Below are 13,041 nucleotides of genomic sequence, written 5' to 3' on the forward strand. Positions count from 1 at the left end.
AAATATGATGTAGTGTTAGGTCCAATTTATACAGAAATTGTAAAGGGTTTACAAACTTTTAAGCTTAACTGTTCATATCAGGTATCTTTTAAAACTCTTTTAATAGAAAAAACACAGGTACTTTAAAAAAAAACATGATAACTAGAGAGGAGTGTAAATCCAACATTCTCTAGCACAATAATTCAGCATTTAAATACTGGAGGCTGAAGAAGTTGGATGCAGCCCATGGACGTCCTAGAAAACATGGATACAGCCTATGAGCTTAGGGCTGCATCCAACCTTTTCAGCCACCTTTTCCACCTGGGTCGAGTTGCGCTCATCTCTAATGAAGACGAAGCAGATCAATTTATTACAATGCCATTTTACGAATTATCAATCCACCAACAGTATTCAGAAATACTTAGCACAAAGAGAATAAAAAAAAAAGATAAGCTTCCCATCAATAGTATACATCTTAAGGCCATGTTCACATAACGTATGTTTTGCATAAATCACGGCGATTGTTGCAATTTGCAATAACGGCCATGATTTGTGCAAAACATGTTGTATGTTAATGAATGGAAACCCGGCCGGATCGCATACACATAGTATACGCTCCGGCCGGAATTCCATTGGGCTGCACGAAAAACTAAAAGTCAGTTTTATGCAGGTGCTATTCATTGAATAGCGGCAGCACAGAACATGTCAGTTCACACAATAAAGCGTGCGGTTCCGGCCACATGCTCCATTGTGAGCAGCATTGAATTCGGAATGCGGACGCACATGAGTGCCCCCGCATCTAAATTCAGCAGAAATGAAGATCATCCGGGATGATCTTCAGTAATAACCGGTCGTTCTGTGACCCGGCCAGGTCACAGATAGGCATGTGTTATACGTAGTGTGAACATGGCCTTAACATTTCTGCTGAATTTATATAAAGTAGTTTCAAAACTATGGTGTAATTTAGTGTTTGTGGGGTCCCAGTAGACACACCCCACATAACTATAATTTTATTTGCCAATCCACTGAATGAAATGTTATTTACCGAATTTATCCTTTCATTCTCTGAGGCACAAGGTTGAAAATGGTTCCTAATATGAGGACTGACATTTGTCTTAGTGTGAATGTTTTAAGAAAAGATCAGTTACTGCAGTATGAAGCTTTTCTGGCTGCATTGGTTGGTTTGTCTATTTCTTCTAATGTGCCCATACGGACAATACTGATATTACTATTCCTCACAGTACATGATCCCACTGTCCAATATCTACCATTTTCAATAATTCCCCATAGATACAAGTATTTCAAAACACTTATATATGTTCTTTGAATTTCCACATATGCGGCTGAATATATAAAGGAAGCATATTATCTGAATGCAGCATTGTTAGCAGCTTCAGATGATCATCAGTCACTCATGACTATTCAGTCTTGAAGTTCTTCTTATAGTTGACCTTACTTTTTGTAATATGTTTGTGAAAGGTCAAGATGCAGTCATATGAATACAACACTGTTTATGTCACCTCCTATTAAGTCATAGCAACCGCTTCTCTATAATACACAAACTACAGAGGATGACATTCACAGCTAGGGGGAAAAAAACTTTCTAGGTCAGGTCAAAGTGAAGTTACCATGGAAGTGAAAGTATTTTTTATAATCTATGGTCTATCTATAATATGGATATGGAAGTGGTTATGAATACAACTAATATGAATTAAAGAGGGGCCTAACATGTCAAACTACTCATGTAACATGCCATAAGGAGTTTTATTGGCCATTTAAAAAATTAATGAATAAATGAATACATATACAAAATAAACATGCTGTAGAAAAAAAATATATAACTATTAGTGATGAGCGAGTACTAAAATGTTTGGGTGCTCATTACTCGAGACGAATATTTCCTAATACTCGGGTGCTCGTTTTGAGTAAGGAATCACATTGAAGTCAATGGGAAACTCAAGCATTTTTGCAGGGGACCAAAGTTTGGTAGAAGGAAGGTCGTGTGAAAATCTGTCAACCTCAGAAAATGATGGAAACACCACGGAAATGGACAGGAAACCGCAGGGGCAGCATGCATTGATGCCTATAAGGCTGCCTAATCGCACTATTACTCCAAATTATGGGCAATTGTATGGCAGTGATCAGACAGTGAAGGACTAAAAGAGAGGTAGTATATGAACCACCCCAAAATTTAGCCTGACACAGCATGGCGGTGAGAACACAGGGAACCATTAAAACAGAGGTAGCATATGATGAACCACCCAAACACTTTTCCTGACACAGCATGGCAGTGAGGACACAGAGAACCATTACAACAGAAGTAGTATATGAACCACCCCAAAATTTAGCCTAACACAGCATGGCAGTGAGGACACAGGGAACCATTCAAATACAGGTAACATATGAACCCCCCAAACACTTTGCCTGACACAGCATGGCAGTGAGGACACAGAGAACCATTCAAATACAGGTAGCATATGAACAACTCAAACACTATGCCTGACACAGCATGGCGGTGAGGACACAGAGAGCCATTAAAACAGAGGTATCATATGAACCATCCCAAAATTTTGCCTGACACAGCATGGCAGTGAGGACACAGGGAACCATTCAAACACAGGTAGCATATAGACCACCCAAAAACTTAGCCTGACACCACTGACCCAGACCAAGATGGACAATACAATCATCCAATTAAAATAGCCGGATTATGGCTAGATTTAGCCTGGTCAATCCTGCCTTCAAAAAGGCTGCAACATCCAAGGAAAGTAGGGGGTACTGGTGATAGAACGGCAGAGGACACCCGTAAGATGACATTTGACTTTAAATTTGACTGTAGCAGTTGGGGTAACATTCCCTGCATCATGTGACTCACCACTTCTCCCCACCGCTGTTTTGAGTTTGAATTTGACTTTAAATTTGACTGTAGCAGTTGGGGTTAGTTTAACTGGTTGACTTGTGGAAATGCGCACAGATATGGTGCACCTTGGTGAGCAAGTCAGCCAAATTGGGGTAGGTTTTAAGGAACCACAGCAACACTAGGTTGAAGACGTGGGCCAGGCATGGTACATGTGTGAGGCTGCCGAGTTGCAGAGCCGCCACCAGGTTCCGCCCATTGTCACGCAACCAAGCTCACTGCTAATTACACGGTAATGAATGAAGTAATGCCGCCCGCCGCATCCCCTCCCGGGACTCGGTCGGCATTGGTGACGGGGGGGGGGGGGGGGGGGGGTTCTGCGGAGTGATGATGGATCTAGACCCCGCATTTACCTGCTGTAGTGCAGTGCCGGCCCATGTAACTGGCGACCGGCACTGAGCCCAACGACCCCTGATAATTTACTGCAGCCTCAGGGGACCCCCACTCTGGGATGCAGAGCACTGAACCCTGATTGGCTACACGCTACCAAGCCAGTCAGGGTTCAGTGCTCTGCTGCTAATGAGACGGAGAGCGACGCCGGCCGGGTGACGTCACCGAACCGGAAGGAGAAGAGGATCCGAGCCACAAGCTGCAAGATCACGTGACCGGACCGGAGATCTCCTTGGGGGGCCAATAAACAACAGGTAAGTATATTAGGAAAGGGTTAACCTTGGTTAACCCTTTCCTTTGCTAAATTATTGATTTTCCCTGGAATACCCCTTTAAGTATAAAGCACCCATAAACCCTTTCCTGCCCTGGTCATTGCCCTTTCCTGTTACTATATCTAATGGTCTCCCTGAACCCTGTTGCTGTACCTAAATATTTGTCCCTGTGCCATGTTGCTATAACTAATAGTCATCTCTGTCTCCTGTTGTTGTACCTGATAATCCACCCTGTCTCCAGTTGCTGTCCTGTACCAGTCTTTAATATCCTCCATTACTGTATCTATAGTTTTCCCTGTTACTGTAGCTTATATTTGTCCTTTTACCCTGTTGCTTTACGCGTTCTTCGCTCCTGTTGGTGTACCTAATTGTGGCTCCTATTAATGTATTTGATTGTCAGCGCTGTTTGTGTTTGATCGCTGTTACTGTGTGTAGTCAATGCCCCTGTTACTATACCCTGGTGTTACTGTAGGTAGGTGAAATTTGCTACTAAACTTCTAAGCCCTATGACATCCTAAAAAAAGAATGGACCTTTACTAAATAATGCTGACATAAAGTAGACATATTGTTAATGTAAACTATTATATTTGTAACACCAAAAAGGCAAATGCGCCAAAAGTAATTAAAATTTTCATTAAAAGACATTCTTTATTTTTTTATTTACTTTTGGTATTTAAACCCCTAGGTGACCTAGGACATACCGGTACACCATGGGTGACAGTCCCCAGACGACCCTGGGTGTACAAAGACGTCCTGTGCTATGAAGCGCGCTCCGGAGCGGAGTGTGCTTCATATGAGGTGGGGGCCGGCCTCAGTAAGCAGCCCGGCCCTCACCATTAATGACAGGCTGCAGCGGGCTCATTAACCCCTTAAACGATAGCGGTGCGACCGCAGCATTTAAGTGTGACAGGGGCAGTCCCCTGTCACTTACCGATCGGGACGCCTCCAGTGTGACTGCGCAGGTCCCGATCACTGTGTCGGACTGCCGGAGGTCTCTAACCTTCCTCAGTGCAGTCTGATCGGGCTCAGGCTCAGGGAGCAGAACGCCTATAACACTGATCAATGCTATGCCTATGGCATAGCATTGTACAGTGTCTGCAATCTAATGATTGCAGGTAAAAGTCCCCCAGGGGACTTAAAATGTGTAAAAAAGAAAGAAAAGAAAAAATGCTTTTATAAATACCACAAAGCCCCTCCCCCAATAAAAGTTAAAATCACCCCCCTTTTTATTATATGAATAAAACATATAAAAATAAATAAATAAACATATTATATACCTTAGCGTGCATAATTGTCCAATCTATTAAAATATAACAATCGTCATCGCGAATGGTGAACGGCGTAAACGAAAAGAGGGAAAAAAGCGCCAGGGTTACCGATTTTTCTTACATTATATATAAAAAAAATTTTTATTAAGAAGTGATCAAAACATCCAATCTACACAAATATGGTATTAATAAAAACTAGACATCATGACGCAAAAAATTACACCCCATGCAGCCCCACAGGTGAAAAACTAAAACCATAATAAGCATCACAATAGGCCCATTTTATTAATAATTAATTGCAAAAAAAAAAAGGATTTAATAAAAAAAAAAATATATAACATTAGAGAATCTGTGTAAACCTGCATATGGTTGTGTTTGTACTGACCTATAGAATAATATTATCATGTCAGCCCTCCTCTGCCGTGTCATCAGCTACTCAGCCACGATTGGCTGAGCACAGTTATGCTCAGCCATTCGCGGCTGAGCAGCTGATGACGCGGCAGAGTGGGGCCAGCATGAGGGACGGCTGGAACGGTTCGGCCGGCCTCCTGCAGATGTCGTCATTGTCCCAAGATGGCGGCCGGCGGTCCACAGTAATGCGGTGAGTATAATGCACCACACTTCCGGGGTGGGGGGAACACGGGGAAGGGGGCCATTCACTTACATAACACACATTACAAAGTTGCATTACTTTGTAATGTGTGTTATTTTGTGAATAAATGTTTAGCGCCGCACTACCCCTTTAATATTGCTGTAACTTATCATGATGAAATGAAAATTGTATTTTAATGAAGATATATATTGCTTTATGGTAGAGATGAGCGAACCGGGCTCGGGTTCGAGTCCATCCGAACCCGAACTTTTGGCATCTGATTAGCGGCGGCTGCTGAAGTTGGATAAAGCCCTAAGGCTATGTGGAAAACATGGATATAGTCATTGGCTGTATCCATGTTTTCCAGACAACCTTAGAGCTTTATCCAACTTCAGCAGCCACAGCTAATCAAATACCGAACATTCGGGTTCGGATGGACTCGAACCCGAACCCGGTTCGCTCATCTCTACTTTATGGCACATTTGTTTTTTGGGGGGTTGTTAACTATTGTGGCATGAGCTTTTGTACTTTTGCTCATGCAATTTTTCTGTAGGGTATCTATCTTATTTGTGTCGCGTTACTATCTATGTTACGTGCAGAAAATTTCAAACCTAGAGAATTGCTATTTTTTCACAAAGAAATATTTAATGTATCAACTAAAATTTACTACATATACTACAATTTTAACATGAAGTACATTTTTTCATGAGAAAACAGATATCAGATATGTTTTAGTGTCTTAAACCAAGTTATTAACACAAAATGAGAGTGGTCAGATTCGAAAATTAGGGCTTGGTCCTTTTGAAAGACATATAGAATTGTAATTTACTTCTATTTAAAAATCTCAAGTGTTCCGATACTTATCAGCTGCTGTATGTCCTGCAGGAAATGTTGTTTCTTTTTCAGTTTGACACCGTGCTCTCTGCTGCCACCTCTGTCCGAGACAGGAACTGTCCAGAGCAGAAGCAAATCCCCATAGAAAACCTTTCCTGCTCTGGATAATTTCCGAGGCCAGTTGCGCCGCTCACCACAGGCATGGGGAGAGGAAAGTTCGTACTTGTTTTCAAATTCCCCCTGCCCCTGCCGAATTTTCCAAACGGCTAGACTTCTGCTTTAATAAGTAATGCCACAGTATGGCTGTGGACTGCTAGTCTAATTGTAGCTGCAGACTACTGACTAGTGGAAATATGGAGATGGGATGTGGTCGAGTGATATTTAAAACCACATAACCCCTCAACTAGTTTCACTCTGCAAGGAGCGTCATCAGGAGAGGGGTGTATGGCCCCAATACAATACCCAACCATTCAGACATTTGGAGATTCCACAGCCACACAACAACTATAGCAGCTGGAACATGGGTACTGGGACACTGCACAAGTAGAGATGAGCGAACCGGGTTTGGGTTCGAGTCAATCCGTACCCGAACGTTCGGTATTTGATTAGCGGTGGCTGCTGAACTTGGATAAAGCTCTAAGGTTGTCTGGAAAACATGGATACAGCCAATGACTATATCCATGTTTTCCACATAGCCTTAGGGCTTTATCCAACTTCAGCAGCCACCGCTAATCAAATGCCGAAAGTTCAGGTTTCGGATCGACTCGAGCATGCTCGAGGTTCGCTCATCTCTATGCACAAGCAATTGACAAGCACTCAGCTGCCCACATAATGAAGAAGAAAGCTTTATTTTAGGCCACCATTGCTTCATGATCTAGTTCTGGTATTCATGTCCCATCCAGTCAAAAGCTATCAGTAGTTTTAATGTTATGGCTTAGAACTGTATATCATATGTTAGAGTATCTACCATACTCTCTTACTGCTTAATGCATGAATTCTTTATGAGCTAATAGTAGACTGTGACGAGCTGTCAGCCATGGAAGGTTGCCAGCAAATAAAGCACAGGAGTCAGTTTGACAAGTGCATTTTATTTCTAATCTGAAGCTCTGGGTGTATGGCAGAATTCAAGGACATTGCATAAACTAATTTCATGCATCATTGTTTATGACATTTTTTTTGCCTTTTATACTTTAGAAATATTCTTGCATCCACTGAGTGTTCATGACATTCAATGAATGTATCATAAAACTCCTTTATATAATGCATAAATATAGGATTGTTCCCACTAGGTGACAGTGGATAGTGTATTAATATTGCACTGTGATACATGGAAGGAATGATTCTCATGTGAAACTTCATAGATGTGAAAGTAATTTTACTTGGACGGTGCAAACTACACAGAGGTTTATGTACAGACTGTTACTGCTCATATGTTCATACTGTAGACAGATGATTGCATTAAAGGGAAATTTGTAACCTGCTATGTCCCTATAGTGCACGGGGTGGTGAGGATGAAGGTAAATTTTATAACTTGATCCTTAACGCTGTTTTCAGGAACTTTGTAGCTCATTAGATATGTAAATTAGGTGGTTTCGTGCCCTGTGGGCGGAAGTACCACACCAATCTGCCCCAGTCAGCCTGCCCTCCTAATAAATATTCATCCGGCGCTCTGCAGTGATAAGTACCAAAGTGATGGCACTACAGAGTGCTGCCCCAATATTCATTAGAAGGGACGGGCCAATCGCACCCTCAGTTTACCAAACAGCCTCATTTACATATCTAGTTAACTACATGGTTCCTGAAACCGGCGCTGAGGATCAAGGTAATAAACACAAACATATGGACCATGCCTCTTGTGACAAGACTGGCCGGTCATTGATATATAGGAAAACTATACATAATGCAAAAAGGCAAAAGGCTATGTCAAATATAAATAACTGGCATTATTTTTGGATTGCCGGTAATTTGTATTTCAATTAATTTTTTGCCTTTCTGTATTATGTTGACGATCATAGTAATAAAATTACCTTCATCCTCAGTACCCTGTGCGCTATAGGAACATATAGGGCCAGACACTAACAGATTAAGTGAATCTGTCAGCTGCATGTTCCAAACTACTGACACTGTTAGGTCAAGGACACACATGCATAGTTATCAACTCTCTTGGTGAATAAATGCCCTGAGTATGTCCAGGCAAGCTCCGCCCCATTATGACAGGCCCCGCCCCTGTGACAGTACTGGTAATCGCAGCAGATCTTGTACATATGAAGGTACCCTCAATAGGGATTAGCGTAACTGAGGTATGTTCAAGTCCAATTGTTCGGTATTTTAATATCGGTAACTGTTGAAGTTTGATGCAGCCCTAAGGCTGTCTGGAAAATATGGATACAACCTATGTATCCATATTTTACCCAACTTCCTAGGCCTGCATCCAACTTCTTTATCCACCGGTATTCAGATGCCTCAAGTTGCACTCCTCTTTACTCTTTAACTTTTTGTCCCAGAGAATAATAATTTTTTACATGGAAGCACAACTGGATATATGAAAAGCAGTTTGGAATGTGAATTGCAGCTGATAAATTCCCATCTCAGTCATGCAAAATGTTATGCCTAGATAGTATTCCAGTTGCATATACAGATAAGGGAGCCAGGGGATCACCTGCATGATTGGCTAAGGCTGGGTTCACACTGTATTTTTTCCGTCCGTTTTTGTCATCCATTATTTGCAAAAAACGGATGAAAAACAGATGCATTTGTGTGCATCTGTTTTGATCCACTTTTCCATTGACTTCCATATAAAAAAAAGGGTAAAAAATGCGTCAAAACGTATCAAACGTATCTTTTTTTTTTTTTAGTGTACACAAAACTGTGGTCGACCATGTTTTTGGGTACAGTAAAAAAAATGGATGCACATAAATGAATAATTTTTTTCATCCATTTTTTGTGATCCCAGCCTAATGCTGGAGAAGGATTACTGCTTAAGGCTATGTTGACACGCAGCATTTTAGTCACTATTTTTTCAACCAAAACCAGAGGTGGGTTGAAAACACAGAAACTGTGCAAAATTTCCATAATAGTGAGCAATAATTGGCAAAAAAACTAAACAAAACAAAAAAAACTATGTGAAGTGCAGCGGAATCTGTGTGCACTATACAAATAAAAAAAGCATTATTAAAAGCATAGATTTTCTCTGTTGTTTCCACTCTTTCCACTCAAAATGCTGTGTGTGAGTATAGCTTTAAATACCCATATACCTTCAACATACATCATATACCTTCAACAGCTGTCAGTATTCATCTTTGGGCCTGCCCATCTAAAAGGACCCCATAAGTACACAGCGTATGAAATATACCAGAATCGCTCAGATTACATCCAAAACTAGCAGTGAAATGTGCAGATTTATTATGTTCAACACTAGAGATGAGCGAACCTGGAGCATGCTCAAGTCCATTTGAACCCGAACTTTCGGCATTTGATTAGCGGTGGCTGCTGAACTTGGATAAAGCCCTAAGGCTATGTGGAAAACATGGATATAGTCATTGGCTGTATCCATGTTTTCCAGACAACCTTAGAGCTTTATCCAAGTTCAGCAGCCACCGCTAATCAAATGCCGAATGATCGGGTTCGGATCGACTCAAACCCGAACCCGGTTCGCTCTCTATTTAACACTCTTTGTACTCTGTTAGACACCTTCACATTTGGTATGAGATCAGCGTTCCGTGAGTCGGCAGAGTCACGGAACGGCCGGTCTAAGAAAAAATCATCGCAGCCTGTACTTCAGCCTGCATCAGTGCGCGCCTGCATCAGAACTCCCCACAGCACACAATAGACCGTGCGGCCAGAGCTGACAGGGTTCTTTGCGGCTGCTATTCACCAAATAGCGGTCACAGAAAACTGACATGTCAGTTTTATACGGCACCGCTAGTGATCCCGGCTGGAGTGTATACTATGTGTATACACTCCGGCCGGCATTTCCTCAGCCTGCAGCACTACGTAACTACCGGCGAAATCACGGCCGCTGTAACAACGGCTGTGATTTCTGAACTTTAGTATGAACTTAGCCTTAGACAGTTTGAGGGGTTTGGCTAAGAACAATAAAGAGCACTTGGTTTATGAATAGCGTGAACTATCATTTTGGAATAAAATATCTCGAAAAGAAGCCAGAGATGGTATAAGGAAAACTAAGAAGAACATTCTGGTGTTGCTTTATGCTGTGTAACTTTAAGGCAGTATTAATAAATCTCCAACGTTATCTCCCAGCAAGCTCCATGCATTGTCAGGAATAATCAAAGTTCAGCTAAATCCACATTCAAAGCACTGGTCATGCTAAGCTCATTTTAGCATGGCAGGTCACTGCCTTATTAACGGTGTGTAAAAAAAGCAGGAGCTGGCAAGCATTCAGGACTAGCTGTACCTGACCCAGTAACCTACTTTCTGAATACCACGTAACAGGCTGCCCTCTGCTCACAGTGCAACGTCATGACTGCAGGAGCTGAAAAACAGTGGGCAGGCTGATGGAAGCTGGAACATGGAGCAGGCCTTCCGTTCTCTCCCCTGCAGAAATCAATGTTCATTGTAGAAATTAACCACTGAACCAAGGTTCTTCAGCAAATTCACTTATTTTTCTGTGTTTTGCAAATTAAGCTATAAATTAGGGAATAAAATAGATTGCAAACTATTAGGGGAATGTTATTATTTGAAGAAAGGTCTCACACACATGGCTGCATTATAAATGGAGCCATAATAGAGGTGTATGAAGCCTCTTCCACATTGGGTTCAACAACTAAGGGGCCCAATTCTATTCAGACATATGGTGCAGGTACATGACTGTAAAACTGAATGCAGCATCATGCATTATCCCTTCTTTGTGTCATGACTTTTTGCATTATTCATGCCCTGTCATATTATTACATACAATGACAGTGATATTGATATTATACCAGTATTATATGTTTTTCTTCTTGTGCTGTGAGGTCACAAATGTATGTAACAATGACATGGAAGTGACTACAATATTAGAGCAAAAAAATAAGTTTAATGGGAAAAGCTGTACAACAGAAATGAGGCGGTAGTCGTCTGTTGGGCAGGTGACAATATCAGCAACTGGTCAGGCCAAGGAAGTGTTGCACTCTGGTGGAGATGTTCGTGTATTATCCTGCACATATCACTGAGTTGCTAGTGTCCATCATATCACTAATAGGGGTGACTGACTGTCATATGTCATGGCCCCCCTAGATCATGACACAGCTATACGGGACTAAACTGTTCACTATGAGGCCTCCATACTTAAACTTCACTGTTGTTTTTGGAACATAAACAGATTTTAGATTAATCGCTAAATATTATATATATATATATAGCCAAATAAATAAGTAAATGACCGTAGCACTCCAAATGCGGTGAAAAAAAGTGCTGTGTTTCATGGGTAAATAAACAAACCCACTTTTTTTATACAGAGGATTTTACTTCCTCTGTATAATCAGAGCACATCTATAATCTTTTAACCATAAACTCAAACAGATACCTCGGCACTACTTATACTGATGAATGCAGCCTGTGTGTAGCTCCTAGTGTGCCCCGTGGATCGTGTGGTGCTTTAAACATCCATAATCGTAAAGTCCCAAGGAATATACTGATAAACAGAGATGTAAAGGATCAAGCACTCACCAGTCCATTTAATCCTTGATTTTATTCCATGTTCAACAGGTGGTTTTAGGACGCGGTCAGAAAATGGTGAACGGGCGACAGCCTGTTTCGCGTGATGACGTACACGCTTCCTCTCGGCCCTCTATAATCTTTTAGATACCTGACAAAACAGCATGCCAAGTTGTGGAGCAATCTGACATTTTTTATATGGGTGCATTATTTTATTTATTTGGTCAATGAGTGTATATGCTCAGAGACGGATTATTTTACAGTACTTACAATAGGGCACAACTACACAGTTTACCCTACTTATATTTACAAGTGTTGGTTGCATTATATTAAGGTTACCTTTTTTTGTGCCATTTTTTGTGGTGACTTTGGTATTAAAGTGAAGGCAATGAAAGAGTTACCACCCTGAGATCCTTTTAAATCAGGAGACGGAACTCAGCGGATAGTTGCTCTGTTAGTCACACAGTTATATAACTGGCATACATCTTAAGAAAATGAGGATAGGCTTAATGTGGGTCTTGAAATGATCGATTTTTAATGCTCCACCACCTCCACTGGTGTTTTAAAAGTCAGCATGAAAGGGGGGAACAGTAGGGGGCTAGGCGTGGGCTGTTTTGTGTGTCATCTGGCAGCAGGTTTTATAGATTTTAAGTTCAAATACGTCCAAAAGGTCTTTCAACATCCAGTGTGTGAAAAAGAATTTTTACATGATCTGTAATAATGTAAGCTAGGAACTACAGATCAAGTCCCATGTCACTGTAGTGATCATAGACCCCAGTGCTAGGATAATGGTAACCATTACGGAATGCATGGGAGTTTACTGGGTAGAATTAAATGATGTGATTGTCCTAGGCTTCACCCAAATAATAACACTAAAATAAAAAAAAAATATTATCCATACAACTACAAAGTTCACCTGTATGGATGTAAGAATGGCAAGAAATAAGATAATTGAGGGGGATTTATTATATGAAGATTGGAATATCTGTACACTTGTCTCCACACATGCCAGTCAGTAAATCTGGTGAATCTGAGGCTGCTGTGCGGCAGGCTCAGAAATACACACCTGCTCTATAGCTGGTGTAGATTTTTGCCATAACTTATACTTGATTTTTGGGCAAACCAGTTCTGCCA

Source organism: Dendropsophus ebraccatus, chromosome 10, assembly GCF_027789765.1.
Source record: "Dendropsophus ebraccatus isolate aDenEbr1 chromosome 10, aDenEbr1.pat, whole genome shotgun sequence".
NCBI lineage: Eukaryota > Metazoa > Chordata > Amphibia > Anura > Hylidae > Dendropsophus > Dendropsophus ebraccatus.